The 16,107-nt window shown below is 37.9% G+C and overlaps 1 long non-coding RNA gene across 2 annotated transcripts in view; it reads left to right on the forward strand.

Moving 5' to 3' along the window:
* LOC119873678 overlaps nt 1–16,107 on the forward strand; it is a 111,865-nt gene that overhangs the window by 93,521 nt on the left and 2,237 nt on the right. For both annotated transcript variants that reach the window (XR_005365993.1, XR_005365994.1), the window contains exons 4-5: nt 6,335–6,460; nt 14,436–14,657. This is a non-coding gene — a long non-coding RNA (uncharacterized LOC119873678). The remainder of the gene's footprint in view (nt 1–6,334; nt 6,461–14,435; nt 14,658–16,107) is intronic.

The following is a 16,107-nucleotide window of genomic DNA, read 5'->3' on the forward strand; positions in this document are numbered from 1 at the left end:
GGGGGTGGGCAGCCTGGGTGGCTTAGCAGTTTAGCTCTTGCCTTCAGCCCAGGGCATGATCCTGGAATCCTGAGATCGAGTCCTACATCGGGCTCCCTGCATGGAGCCTGCTTCTCTCTCTGCCTCTCTCGAATAAATAAATAAAATCTTAAAAAATTCTATGTGTTATTATTATTAAATCAATGCATCTAAAAATCTTACCTGTTGCTGTTGTTGTCATTATTACTAGTTACGGGAGAGAATTTTCTCACCTATTACAAATATCCTTCTTCTGAATTTAATATATAGTTAGTGTTTGGAGAATGTTCTTTGCTACCTAAATCATTTTCTATGTTTATTTGATCTTCATGAAAGAGTTTCAGAAGCTGTGGCCTCTGTGTGTGTGTGTGTGTGTGTGTGTGTGTGTGTGTGTGTGTGGTCAGTCACTAAGATTAAAAAAATAGCATACTATTATATTGCGAAAGGAATCTAATATTGCAGGTATTAAAACAGCAGGAACATACAGACAGTAAAACTAATTATGAGAAGGTATTTAGAACTATGTGACCTTGGTAAAGCACTTTCTCATGTCTTAGCTTGTTTAAAAAATTTTTTTCAGCCATGTTAAATGCAGGCTGTGGACTACTTCCACAATTTCCTTCCTAAGCTTCAGGTCTGTAATACTCTTCTCTTGTCTGAAGTGCTCTCCTTACACATCATTTTAATTATGCTTTACATCCTTGGACACTTATAAGATGGGCCAAGGTAGAGTATATCATCTGTTTTTAACCCACTCAGGTTTGTCAGTGGAAACCACAGTATAAGATATTGTATGAATATTAATATGGAAGCAGTACTAAATGACAAAATGATACGTTAGAGAGTATCACCTAAATCCTTCGGTGCTTTTTTTCTTTTAATATTTTATTTATTTATTCATGAGACAGAGAGAGAGAGAGAGAGAGAGAGAGAGGCAGAGAGAGGAGCAAGCTCCATGCAGGAAGCCTGATGTGGGACTTTAACCCGGGATTCCGGGATCACGCCCTGGGCCTAAGGCAGACGCTCAACCACTGAGCCACCCAGGCGTCCCATCAGTGCTTAATGTTAATAGGCATTTACTAACCTCTTACTGTGCTGAAGATTCTTTTTTCTTTTTCTTTCTTTCTTTCTTTCTTCTTTCTTTTTCTTTCTTTCTTTCTTTCTTTCTTTCTTTCTTTCTTTCTTTCTTTCTTTTTTTTTTTAGAAGTTTATTGAGTACACCACAAGGTTGTAGTGGGCAGGACAGCAAAGGACAGGCTGTTTGCCTGAGCCGAAGTTTCTTTAGGTAACATATTCCATATAGAAGCTGCTGGAAATTTTTAATCTTTAACTTTCATCTTTACTACTCTGTCTTCTCTCCATTTATAAAAATCTGTGGCTTAAAGGACTATTTGTTACAGTTGTTGAGTGTCACCACTATCAAGGACCCACCATTTTCAAGCTACTCTTCTGGGCGTTGAGTCAATATTTGCTAATGTTCTAAATGCCAGGGCCTCTTGAGAACCTAAGAGGAATGTTGCTTAGGTAGCCATAGGGGAAGGGCAGATTGATGCCTGGCCCTGTAGCTGTGCAGTGAACTTTGGAAGTCTGGGCTGAATGTCTCCAAAAAATGTACCACTTATTACTACTTGAACTGTTACTATGTTGGTGCCTGCATCTCCCTCAGGCTGCCTTGAAATACTCTTTCATGTAAAAAAAAATACTCTTACATGTTAACACTGTGGAGGAGAGTAAGAATTCTTCTCTTTTCATTTGAAGAGAATTAAGGGAATCATGGAAATGTTGGTCTGTGAGGGCACGATGAGGCAAGCCATCCAGCTCACAATGAGGGCTCAGCAAGTTGCTTCATGTTTTCCATTCATAGCTGCTCTTCTCTGTCAGCAATTTTGAAGCACCCATAAAACAAAATAGGCTCATTAAATATGAAGGGGTAAGTGAAGTTGGCAGTTGTACCTATTCAAATAAGCTTTCTGTTTTTAGATGTTTACACTCCATAAAAAACAGTCAGAGGATGAATGCCTGCTTATCAGTGGTTACTGGTGGCCTCTCTCTGGGGTGAGTGTCAGTCGGGGTCTAGATGTGGGCATTTTCCTCCAGATCTAGCTTTAAAATGTCCAAGAGGTTAACATCACAGTGAAAACGTAGGATGGCTTTGTCATCATCATTTCGTTCACTAAGTTTGAGTATAAGGGTGAAGACTGTCTCATATTCCTTTCTAACATTCAAGGGCATATCTTCATGACTCATCCTACATGGACAAGGGCTTCACTGTTCCATTTTCCCAATAGGGACAAGCAATGGTTCCAACCCATGGACCAGCTCATCCCATCCATAGGTTCTCTGCAGTGAAAATTTCTCTGCAAGTTTGACTCCTTTCCTGAACCTACAGCAACCACATTTTAATGAGGAAGAAGTCAAGATACATAAAAGATAGTTTTAACTCTTAAAATCTTAGTCAATAAATGAGGTAACATGTGATGATGTTCAGTAAATCACTATGCAAATGTGAGGCAATTTGAGCTGATCCTCAAAAAATGGAAAACATTTCTATGCTCTTTGGTTGTTGGAATAGTTTGAGCAAAGGCACAGAGATGTTTCTAATCAGTGGACACTGTTTTTGGTCTTTATTTTATTTGGTGTGACTAATATTTGATGCCTTTGACCACTTGCTTCATCTTGAAGGGTTCTCTTGGCTTCTGTGACACCATATTTTACTGGATTTTCTCCTGCTATTCCAATTGCTCTTTTCAGTCTCACCTCTATAACCACAGAGATGCTCACGATACCAGGCCTGTACCTCTAGTCAGGTTTCTCTCTTAAAGGTCAGACCTATATACCTGCTATGCACACCCACATATCCAACTTTTAGTCAAATACCTTATGTCTAGCATGGCCAAAACCGAGCTCACCATCTTTTTCCCCACTTCTGCTTCCTTCAGTGTTTCCTGTCTCAGTGGATAATGTACATCCAGCCATTTAAGTCAGAAACATGGTAAATTCTTGATTCCTCCCTATTACTATCTATATGATTAACCATCATACCCTTTATATTGTAATTTATTAATATTTCCTGAATCTGCCCAGGGCTCTCCATCTCCACTGCCACCTCCTTGGGTCAGCTCACCATCATCTTTTGCTTGGATGACTGACATAGCATCTACGTTTAATTTCTCCCCCAGCTAATTCTTTCTGTACAGTGTTGCCAGATACATCTTTCTAAGGCATAAATATGGTCATTGTGATTTTTTTTTTTACCCTTGAAGCCCTTTAATAGCTTCAATTTGCCATAAGGATGGTATCCAGGTTCTTAAATAAGGCTACTTGCTTTTTTTGTCCTGGTCTGGCTGACCTCTCTTGCCTCTTCTCTTGTCACCACCACTCAAGCTCCCTGAGCTTCAGCCATTTTGAAGTGCACTTGCAGTTCACTGACTCACCAGGTGAGGTTTTATTTTTTATTTTTATTTTTTATTTTTTTATCTCTCAGACCTTGTGTATACTGTTTCCTATCTATCACATTCTTCTTTCTTGCTATTTCTGTTGTCTCAGCTGGGAAATCACTGTTCACACTGATTGTAATGGCTTGTTTACTTGCCTATATCTCTTAACATCAGTCAATACCTCTTATAGAATCTGAAATATTTTAGATATTTAGTAGATATTTTTTGGATGAATAAGTGGTGATGTGTTAGGTATTATGTATTGGTGAATGGCAGATCACTCAGTTTGACTGTAATGTAAGATATAGAAAAGACAGGTGTGAAAGATATAAAAGAGAGATGGCTAGGTGTCTTAGGTTGGGTTCCTTGAACATAAATTCTGAAATAAAGATTCCAGTGCAGGAAGTTTATTGGGAAATGCTTGTAGGGTCAACCCTTGTGAAGGAGTTAGGGAAAGGTAGAGGAACAAGTTGAGTTGAAATGAAGTTCCAACAGGGCCCTCAGCTAATCCCACATGGCATGTAGAAGCATAACTATACAAAATTGTCCTGAATTGAGACAAGGAGGCTGGGCCTTTGTATTCCCATAGTAATCACTTATTAAACATGGTCTGACTTTGGGGAGAAACAAACCTTGGGCCAAATAGTTCCTTTTGGTCAATGGCAATTTCTGGGGAAGAATTAAATTATGACCTGTCAGAAGCCAGCACTGCTAGCATCTAGGGAAATGAATGCTTTGGTACTGAAGGGGAATGTGGATGGCACACCACAGCATCCTTGACACTATGCCTAGTTCATGCCAGACTGAGGAATTTATGCTTTATTTGGTAAAGATGCCATTGAAGGTATTCTCTCAGAATAGTAATGTGATTCAGAGCTGCATGTAGGAAGATTAATCTGATTGAGGTGTTTGAATTGGATTGAAGATGGAGAAACTGGAGACAGAGAAGACAGTGGAAATCTTTTTAAACAGTCCAGGTGAGGAAATAAAGGCAAGGGTGTTGGCATTGGAAATGGGAAAGACAAGTGGTTGGTTATAAGAGATATAGCAATGCTAGAATTTACAGGCCCTGATTTAACATGGGAAGTATAATAGAGGAAGGAAACTCAAAAGTGAGTCTAAGGTTTTGAATCTAGCTGAAATGTAAAAATAAAGGTGCTGGTAATAGAAGAATAAGAAGACTATAGGCCTTGGTAGTAAGTTTGTTGAATTTGCAGGATGGCAGCCACTCGAGTAGAAGCAGCCCACAGGTGACTAGAAAATTGTTTGGGAGGGCAAAACACACATAAATAAAAAATTATATAATTATATGAGGATGGTCATGCACTGGTATGAGTATTAAATAGATAAATAAACAGTTAATGCTAAGGGAGGTCAGAGGAGAGAGAAATCACTGGCCAAGAAATCATCATAGAGGAACTGGCATTTGAGTTGGTAGATGGAGGTATGGGATCTAGGAGAGAGGGAGGAGGAATGATAACATTCTAGGTGGGGGGGCAATGGCTTAATTAGAGGCAGAGAGATAGGAATATATACCACATGTTCATGGTACCATAAGAAGATCATTTTGGCTAGAAGAAAGGATTCATTGAAGGAAATACTGATTTGAAAATTATACAGTTGACTGTGGAAGAATTGAGTTACAGGCTGAATGACAGGGAGGTTAGAGGAATTCATATATATATTTTTAAAGGTTTGTTTATTTATTTGAGAGAGACAGAGAATAGGGGGAGGAGCAGAGGGAGAAAATCTTCAAGCCGATTTCTCGCTGAGCATGGAGCCCAATGTGGGTCTGGATTCCATAACCCATGAGATCATGACCTGAATAGAAACCAAGAGTTGAATGCTCAACTGGCAGAGCCACCCAGGCACCCCAGGAATTCAGATTTCATGTAAAACTTTGTCTTTGTTTCTGAAGTTTGGTCCTATTTACTGCTGAATGTAGGTGTCCATAAACCACAGAACTAAACTTTCCACTTGAGAGATACCCTCTGTGTTTTTTTACACCTAAGTGGCTCTAATGTAGAAGACTACTGGTCATTGACATTCTTTTTTTTTTTTTTTTGACATTCTTTTTTTTATGGAGATTATATGAGGACACATTAAAGAAAAGTCCAGTCTACATGTATTTCTGTGGCTTTTATATTCAGTCTTTGCTTAGCTTTCATGAAGTGCAAAGAATCTGCGGCCTAATTGGTCAGCTGGTGTACTGGCTCACCCTGAAAAGTAAATATTGTGTATCTGCAAGTGGTAAGTCAGTATGTGTAATCTAGCTGCCTAGTCACGCCTGCCCCAAACCCTGTTGAAAACTTTGACCAAGGGCTATAAAACTGTCAAGAGCTGGGGCCTAAATTTGCTTCCTCACCAAATAGCTTGTTACTGAAGCTATTGGGAATACAATAGGGCATGCATTTGACTTGCTGGGATCCCTTGTTTGTTACAGAAGCAGCTGGCAGAGCTAAATAGCTTTGTATTACATCATTCTTCATTTCTTGGTTTTTATTTATCCTCTACTTCGATTTATTTGACATCAAAACTTGCCCTACCCTCTTCTAAGTACATTCATAGAATAAAAAGGATTATCTTGATATCAATGCTATAACTTCAAAATGAAATCTTCAGATTGGCACTTAAAAAACAAAACAAAACAAAACAAAAAAACAGAAATTTATTTGGGTCTTTGAGCAGATGTTTAAAATTTTCACCTTTTTCCAACATGATCAAGGGCTGCTGTGAGACTTCCCCATTGCTATTTTGTGACATTCACATAATCACTTATTTCCTATTTTCTTTGCATAATTTCATAACAGAATGTTTGAAACATCTCTTGGGAAAGGGATTACTGTTGAAAGCACTTTTTTTTTTTTTTTTTTGAACAGGAAGTGGATGATGTTTGCTGAAGCTACATGGTGACTTTTGGAATGGCCTGCTAGATTTAGAAAGAGTGATGGAGAGAATGCCATTGATGTGTGAACAGTTACTTCTGTTAAAGTAAAGAAGCCCAGGTGTGTCTGTAGCTTTTTGTACAGCTAATTGAATGAGCTTTCACTCAACAGAAGAAAACATGTCAAATCTTGAGTAATTAAAAAAAAAAGCACCTGAGGACATTATTAAGTTGCAACTGATATTCAACAGCTCTACATTAATCTCTAAGAAGCAAACAAAGGAGTTATTTCCTCTTTTTATCCATTGTTCAACTTTGTGCGATTGATTTTTTTCAGTCCACAGAAATGTTTACTGCACTATAAAGATTTTTTTTTTAATGCTTATATATTTAACAGTGTCCTTTAAATACTTGGTCTGTAGGGGGTAGAGCTCAGTGATCCAAAGAATCACACAAGGAGCACCTTAAGTGACTGCCTTTGGCTAAAGTCATGATCTTAGAATCCTCTTTGCTCAGCAGGGAGTCTCCTCTCTCTCTCTCAAATAAGAAATAAAATCTTTTTTTTAAAGAAAAATTCACAAAAGAGCTGTATGTTGTAGAAATCTTAATTGTTTAATGCCTTACTTACTCCATTTAGATCCTTAGTGAATCTAGATTAATTTTTACAGCTACCTTAGACATCCCTTTTAAATGAAAATGAAAGGAACTTTTCATTTCTTCTCTATTTATCTTGGCTACAGATGTGGAAGAGTCATCTACTGACCCATGGTGTGATTTTAATGGTACTAAGAATTCTTTATTTCCCAAATTAACTCTCATAAATAGTACATTTTTATTGAGGTATAATTGACATATAGCATTATATTGGTTTTAGGTAGATAGCATCATAATTTGATGCTTGTATATATTACAAAATGATCATAAGAAGTGTAGTTAACATCTGTCACCATACACAGTTACAGAATTTTTTCTCTTATGGTGGGAACTTTTAAGATCTATTCCCTTAATAACCTTCAAATATATAATAATTTTATTAGTAATATTCCTTTAACAGGCACCAAAGAACTTGATGCAATTTGCTTATCCATGGTATCTGCTACTCTCATCCCTGGTAGACAGGGTTTTTGGCTTTACTAACAAAATTTTTTAAAAAGAAGCACAGAAAATATGAATGGTCACACAGAATTAGCCACTGATCAGTAATCAGGCCTTGGAGTCAAATTGACCTGAGTTATAGACCTTGCTCTACCACTTTCTACTTGTGTGACCTCTGTTTCTCACTTCTCTGAGGCTCAGTCTCCTCCTCTTTCAAGTGGGATGTAAATGCCCATATCATAAAATGAGGTAATATTTGTAAAGCACATCAAATGTCTAGCATAGCAGGAGGCCACAGTGTATGGCGTATAATAGGCACTTAGTGCTCTCATCATTACTATTTAAATCATCTAGGTATTTAAAAAAATGCCTTTCTTGGAAAAGGCTAACACAGATTTGCTGACACTAAGCTCTGCCTTGAAGATGTTTAAAGGCATGTCTTAGATTTTCACCTGAGGCACCAACCTAAATCTCATTTTAGGAGATTAATGTGAACTGCTCAACACCTGAATCCTTGTTTCTGAATCTCACTTTAAATGTTTGAATCCAAACTGTTCCAGCAGCTTTTGCCTCTTTCATCTACTTATTTGACGTCTGGCACCTCTTGCCTCTGCCATTGTGTTAGTCAAAGTCTGGACTTTTCCCCTGGTACTCTATTTCCAGAAAGTTTGGCTTTGTTATACCACCTCATCTATCCAGGCCTGACTCTCTGGCCTGAGTTCTGTTTTTTGGCTTTGTGTTACCAGGTCAACATTGATGGACCTATCCCATGGGCTCCATATAGGACACTAAGATGTTAAAGTTCTCAGTTAATGGGACTGGTGGACTTTATATCAAAATACTACTGAACAAGCACTCATATGGATGATTCTAGTAACCCACTCCCAGATTTTGGCCTCAGCCTCCAGCCTCTAGTTTTTTTTTTTTTTTTCAGCCTCTAGTTTTAGTTTAATGTCTGTTATTATCTAGCATTTTTCCAAGTCTCCTATGGCTTCCTGAGTTTGCTTTGAATTTTTAAAAAAGAACTTCTTAATCTGACATGAAACTCATTATAAAAAAGGTAATAAGTTGCAGATACAGAAAAGTATAGAGAGAAGAACACAATGTTCTTTCAGCCTTGTCCCAGAAATAACTACAGTTAGAATTTGGCATGCTTTTTTCTTCCAAAACATATATTTGTGATTGCAATAGTATCTCCTATATTTTCCACTTTACACTATATCATAAACATCCCCCACTCTATATACTTCTCTTGATAAACATTTTAATCACTGAATAATATTCTACTATATAGATATGCCATAGTTTTAACTTAACAATTCCCCCATTATTGTGCATTTAAATGCTTTTAATTTTTTTTTTTTTTTTTACCTTTTTCTTAAAGAGTAAAGGAATAGTGTTCTTTCTTTCTGTCATCCTTGGATAAGAAGTAAACAACTAGGCTGAAACAATTGTGGATATTTACATATTCATTGAATGAATAAATAGGTATTGAAAAGGTGACTTGCCCTCATTAAAAGTAAATAAATGGAAATGTGGAACTACTTAAGGATTCTACTTATCCCTGAACAAAAGAAGTACACTAAAGAAAAGGGATGTAAAAAGAAAAAGAAAAAGAAAAAGGGACGTAGAATTTTGAGGGGGAGGTTAAGGAAAAGTTTCCTGCACTTAATGCCTGCCTTCCCACCCGGGTTAGTGATATGCATTTTAAAGAGCAAGGTGGAGGGAAAACAAGAAGGAAGGCTTCACCACATTAAATGAAAAGCAAACAATATGCATATCAGCATCCTAAGATATACCACTCTGCTAGGAAAAACCAAGACGAAAGAATTATTAGACACAACAGTTCAAAGCACACTGCACCTATCAAAATGTCCAAATGTCCATCATCTTGTATAGAAATGTACCATTCTAAGAGAAAGAGGAATCAAAGTCACTCAGGAGCAAGAGCTTCCTTTGTCTCCTTCATCTGGTCAACTCTTCCACCTGAAAGGCATTTAGCTTCATGCTAAAGATTGCCTAGAAGGACAAAAGGGAGGTCTCTTTCATTGTCAAGGACAGTACACCTTGCCGATGACACTCAAAAGAGGTTAAAATGGGTCAAAGCAATTGCTGGGCTTATGTAAGGGCATGTGAAGCTAAGTTAAAGTCACACACAAAAAAATCTTGATCTCAAAGAATATAGTTTTAACCTAGAGTAAGTATGGAAAGGAAGGTACTAACATGTAATACTGATTTATTCCAAAGAAAACTTAAGGTGAGAGGGTATCTAAGAGGATTAGTTAATAGGTAGTCTGGGAATGGTCTTTGCCATTCCAAACGTCTGCCTACACCGTGTATTAGAAAGATAAATGTGAATCACTAAATTCTACTCCTAAAACCAGTATTACACTATATGTTAACTAAGTAGAATTTAAATAAAAATTTGAAGAAAAAAAAAGATAAGTGTAATTTGGGGCAAAGCAAGAAAAAGTGACTTAAAATGATGTAAAATATGCAAGTGGTGGTAATTTCATGCAGCTATTACATTTTTAAGAATTATGTTTTCTGGATACACTTTAGGAAATATGTGTAGCATTTAGTGAGATGACAGATACATGGCTGGGGGTGGGCATATTTAAACGGTAGTCATTACTTTTGTACAATTTCTTAGATTCCTTAAAAGGAAAGCTTAGAAACCCGTCTGAGAAGAGCTGATCTAGAGAGAAGTAGCATGGCAAATTCAAGTCAGCCTGCCTGAGTTTATGGCCTGGCTCTGCTTTGTACAGATCACATGACAAGTAACCTTACTGTGCAATTCTGTTTCCACTTGTGCAAAAGGGGATAACAGGGATGCCTAGGTGTCTCAGTCTAAGTGTCTGACTCTTGGTTTTGCTCAGGTAATGATCTTAGAGTTGTGGCTCCATTCCTGCACTAGGCATGAGTCTGCTTGGGATTTTCTCTCTTCCTATACCTCTGCCCCTTCCCCTGCTCATGCTGTCTCTTTCTGTCTCTCGGAAAAAAAAAAGGGGGAACAACAGGTCATAGGAGTACTAAAAGGGTTAAAGGAGACACTACATCCAGGAGACATGAAAACATGTCTGTTTTGTACATGTCAGTTTTGAACAGAAACTGACACGTCAGTTTTGAAAACATGTCAGTTTTGTACACAAAAACTGTACACAAATGTTTATAGTGGCATTATATATAATAATCAAAAAGTGGAAACAAGCGGAAAGTCCATCAACTGAAGAATGGATAAACAAAATGAGGTGTAGGCACAGGATGGAATATTATTTGGACATAAAAAGAATGGAAAACTGACAAATGCTACAACATGGATGAATCTTGAAAAATTATATAATTCCATTCATATTAACTGTCCAGAATAGGAAAATTCATAGAGATATATAAAGTAGCTTAGTGATCATTTAGAGCTGGGGGATGGGGTAAAGGAGAGGATAGGAAGATAATAGGGAAAGGATGTAAGGTTTCTATTTGAGCAGGTGAAAATGTAAAATTGACTGTGATGATGGTTGCACATATCTGTGAATATACTAAAAGCCATTAAATTGTATACTTTAAACAGATGACTTGTATGATCAGTGAATTATATCAGTAAAGCTGTTAAAAATAAAAAAAAAGAAATGAAGAAACAAAAAAGAGAGAAGGAATACAGAGAAAAATAAGTGAAGCTCTAACTGAAGAATTAGAGCTAAAATATAAATCTGACAGAAAATTATTCTGGTGCTTGGGTGGCTCAGTTGACTCAGCATCTGACTCTTATTTTGGCTCAGGTCATGATCTCAGGATCATGGGATTGAGCACTGTGTTGGGTTCTACACTAAACATGGAGATTCTGTCTCTCCCTATCTCTCTGTGCACCCCTGCCCCACTAGCACACACACTCTTTCTCTCCAAGAAGAAGAAGAAGAAAAAGAAGAAGAAGAAGAAGAAGAAGAAGAAGAAGAAGAAGAAGAAGAAGGAGGAGGAGGAGGAGGAGGAGGAGGAGGAGGAGGAGGAGGAGGAGGAGGAGGAGGAGGAGGAGGAGGAAGAAAAAGAAAAGAAAATCATTCTCTGCTCCAGTGGAACACTTCCGTTCCTAAAGAATATACTCATTTGCTAGCTTCCTCATTTAGGCAAAAACTGCTAGCTAGTGTCCAAACCCATTTTCTTATCTTCCTGGACACACAGCTAGACTCTATTTCCCAGCCTTCCAAAGGAAGGTGAGCATTGTGATGGAAGCCACTTCCAGGCCTGCCCCATAAAAAGTTCTCACTTTCCATCTGTCATTGATCCATCTTTCGATGTAAATGAGCACAGGGCCTTGGAAACCTTCTGAAGATGATAGAGCCCCAAAATGAAAGAAGTATAGATTTCTGAATCTTTGCTTGAAAACAATTGCCTGCCTATCAGATTATGGGAGCCAGAAACCTAGGCTCATTCCTGACATGTCCTTCTCTCTCACTGTCCATATCCAAGCCATCATTGAATTCTTTATTTTGTCTCCTATGTGGATTGAATTTGTTCACTTCTCTTCATGTTCTCCACTAACACTTGATTCAAGTGAACACATCTTTTCTTGGGCTGCTGGAATAACTTTCTAATCTGTATCCATTTTGGCCCTCTGCCAGTCTATCAAAACTTATTTTTCTTCTACTACTTACTCTGGTACTGAATGCTGTAGGACACATTGTGTTGTGGTAGTATCCTTGCCTTGAACCTTTGTACACGTTGTCAACACAGAGGGTTGTAGGAATATTTCTAGAAACAGACAGGAACTGAAATTAACCATATATAGAAGTGACTATGAATTGTTTAGCTATATCTCACCAAACTCAAACTAAATATACCCTCCTAACTTAATTTTCCCAGGCTGGATTCCCAAAAATGCTTGTGACCACTCCAATGCCATCCAACATGAAGAGAAATATGATGTGATGAAAGGGGGGGAGGCATTAAGCAGAAAGAGCAGTCCTAATCAAGTCAGCTAAAGTATATCACTTTTGCAAATTTTACAAAAATATGACCATGTGAACACATTGCTAGGGTCCCTTTAGGACCTCGGAAGAGACTGGTGCATGGGAAGGGTCTTGAGATATAATTTCATTAGCTTCTCTGAAAATTGACCTTTGAAGGGCAACTAGTTTTATACAAACTGGACTTGTGATGTGCTTTGAAATCACATAGGTTCATGGTGTTAACTATATAATACCATTTTACATGATATCTTATGTGTCTTTGCATCTAATTGCATTTTGGGTATGGTTGTTGCTTAATTTGTGAGGTGATACTTGGAGGAGAAGAAAACTAGAGTAGAAGAAGAGAAAGGTTAAGAAAGGAAAAAAAGATGGAGAACCAACAGGAAAAAGTCAAGGAAGAAGTTCATGTGATTTGAAGCCATCAGGCCAGGTACACGTTCTTCAGGTGTCAGACTCATCACACAATGCGCTGACCTTGGTCAGCCGATTTTCATGCCTCCCCTAATTCCCTGCAGCCACCTGAGTTTACTGGGGCGGCAGTGGAAATTTCTAGCTCACTGAAAGCATCCTACATCAAGCCTCTGTCTCTCTTCCCATCTGCCTGAGGGCTTTCTCCAGTGCTAGGGAGCACCCTCTTCCGCAGGCAGTTATAAATGGGTGTGGTGTTAGTGTCCTTGGGGGCAACCCTCACAACAGAGTTGGAAGTTGTAGATAAATGGCCCAGTTTAGGCAGCTTCTGGTGGGATGCTTTTGAGGTGAGTTCCACAAGATTTCTCAGAGGCTCCCTAGAGGAAATGCCTACCAGTTGCCCATAGAAGTGATCTACTCATTAACTCACTCATTTATTTGCATCTCTCCTCTCCCTGACTCATTTCCCCCCCACTTCCTTGCCTGTTCTTTCTGAGTTAACCCCTCAAACTATCCACACTCAATTCTTGTGTCAGGGTCTGCTTTTGGGGCAACACACACTAGGACACCTGGTTTAAGTCACAGGCAAGTAATTTACCACTTAAAGAAATGTAATCTAAATATTAAAATACAAAAATGTGGAATACAGTTTTTAAAGGAAATAATTTGAAGATACTAAGGAAACTCAACAAAATTATTTGTGTTATATGCATCTCTTTAAAAATAATGCTGTGATTCTGCAGAAACTAATTTCATCTCTATGGGAAGATAAAAAAGAACTGAATTACTGCATTCAGGTCTTTAAAATTCTCTTGCGTTTGTATTCCAACTCTGGCTTATTAAAGGGGTCTGTGCTCCGTTAAAGTACACATGCGCTTACAATATAAACAGCTTAACTAGACATCTGTGTTGACTACATATAAGAGGCAGTTAACTTTTTGCCTTGTTTCTGTTCAACGATCTTGATATTTTAGTCTGCTGGCCAGATGAAACAAGATTGGTTTTTTGGTACCAGATGTGTCACAGTTTGGGTTTGTATTCTGCAGGTGCTCCCCCCAGCTGGGAGGATGGAAATGTGCCATCTTTCTGAGATGATGATTCAGGATAGAAATATAAGTCTGTTAAAAATAATTCGACATATTAATGGAAGGTTTTGTCCCTTGTGGGCTTCTTATGCATACCATATGAGCAGACCAGCAGCTGTTCTGTATTTTAAAAGAAGAGTTAGAAAGTTAGAAGCATACACGGCTATTCAAAACATAAGCAACTGCTTGGAGTCATGGAAACAGGATTCAACAATAAACTTCTATTTGTGAAGCTTCCCCAAAAATAATAATCCCACTGGGCTGTTTTCAGGTGGTCTTAGGATACTGAACAATCTTTCTATTTCCATTATTTGGATTCACTAAAACATCTCCCTTGTAGAGGCAAAGTGGTAGAGATGACTAACTATATTTATTAGATGTGGGGATTGGTTTCCAGCTGATTTCTACCCTTCAATATCTATATTTTAAAATTACAATTCAAAAACCCTACTTTTTACCATTTTTTACTTAAACATACTGTGAAAGAACTGAAAGCCCCACTGAGGCCCGAGTTGTTAATAAAACGAGGCATTTTATCTTATTCCAGGTGATGATGTTCATTGTTTGTTCCTTCAAAAAATCACCTAATGAATATGTCAAGGAATGGCAGTAATCTTTACATTAGCTCCTTACTTTACACTAATCCTATGGAAGGAAGGACCCTGTAAGCTTTTTGGCCCAGCTTCTGAACCAGGAGAGTGTTAGCTTCGATCCCTCTTCACCATGGTTGTTCTCAAAATTCCCCCACGCAGACAGCTACATCTGGATCGTAAGTAATAGACTTTATCTTTTGGGAATTGCTGTCCTCTCCAGTATAGTAAGGTTCACATGATTGGTTCTTGACTTTGAATTTCTAGAATTTAGGAGCATTTTGTGTAACATGATGACTTTTGCCTCTCTGGAGTTTTTAAAGAGAACAATCAGCTAAAGTTTAAGAAAATAAATCAGAATCAGATTGGTATCTGTGTTATTTCAACACAATTGCATCTAGCAGCAGTGGTGACAACTGGTCATGGCAATCAGCAAAGCTGGTTCACAATCTGGGGTGGACTATTTGCAGGAAAGAAGGGGTTTGCTTGTTGGTGTTGAAATGGCCAATGAAAAGAGCTTAATCTAAGTCAGAAGACCTGTATTCTAGGCACAGCATTGTTGCTCAACAAACTGTGACTTTGAGCAAGTCTTAAAAATAAGATGCCCTGACTAGGTGGTGTCTAAATTTAGAATCCTGTTGTTATTATTATTAATAATAATAAGTGCACATAATAAGAAATTTTATGTTTAGAGGGGGTAGAGATTGCAAGTTGTTAAAGAAACTAGTTAAGAGGGAAATTTGGCAGTTGAAGGGAACTTATTCTTTTTGGGGGCTGTCTTAACAACCAAGAGGCCTTTCATAATCACTGTCAGAATGTAATTGTCCAGTTAGAGAGCATGGACTTCTCCAAGGGCAGGTATGGTAAAAGAACGATGAAATGACGGAAATGACTAGTTGTGGCCTCATTACTGAAACTTACTAAGAATGTACTTATTTCCTTGGAAGCATGTTTGGAAGCATGTTTGGAAGTAAGGGAACCCATGGCTGCACTTTTTTCACTGGTGAAAAAAGGCAAAATGACTTTTAATTTAACATAAGTATTTATATTTCAGTACAGTGAAAAGGAGCAAAAACATGCACAATTTAACAGACTGAATAGCAGAAAAAATTATTTTGAATTGTAATTTAAAAATGTATAGCTAAATTGATCCTTGCCCCTGATAATGAACCCACAGTGTGAAGAACTATTTTGATGAAAGCAGTATGAGTTTTCTCTTCTACCAATGTCCAATGCTTCCCGATAGCCACTGCATAAAAGGAATGCTCAGATGCTTTAAAAAATTTGGCAAATTGAGCTACCTTATCTCTCAATGTAGCCCAGGGTTAGGGATTAGTTAGTTATAGTCATTAAAATTGGAAAAACTCCTTATTTCAATATCTCAGTTTTATGGATAAAGAAACCAAGGGCCTCAAAAGCTAAGTCTCACAGTGGTTAAGGTTAGAAATGGTTCATTTATTCTACATTAAACTCTTAAGTGCTGGAAAGGATTACCATAGAAGTTGCTCAATAAATGTTTGCTGCTGAATAAAAATGACTCTGAAGATGAATTTGTCTTGTAATTCCCATCTTTGGGAGCTGGTTTAAATCAGTGATTCTCATAGAGGAGGGGAGGAGGGAGTCATGTGT

The sequence above is a fragment of the Canis lupus genome, chromosome 10 (assembly GCF_011100685.1).
Source record: "Canis lupus familiaris isolate Mischka breed German Shepherd chromosome 10, alternate assembly UU_Cfam_GSD_1.0, whole genome shotgun sequence".
Taxonomy (NCBI): domain Eukaryota; kingdom Metazoa; phylum Chordata; class Mammalia; order Carnivora; family Canidae; genus Canis; species Canis lupus.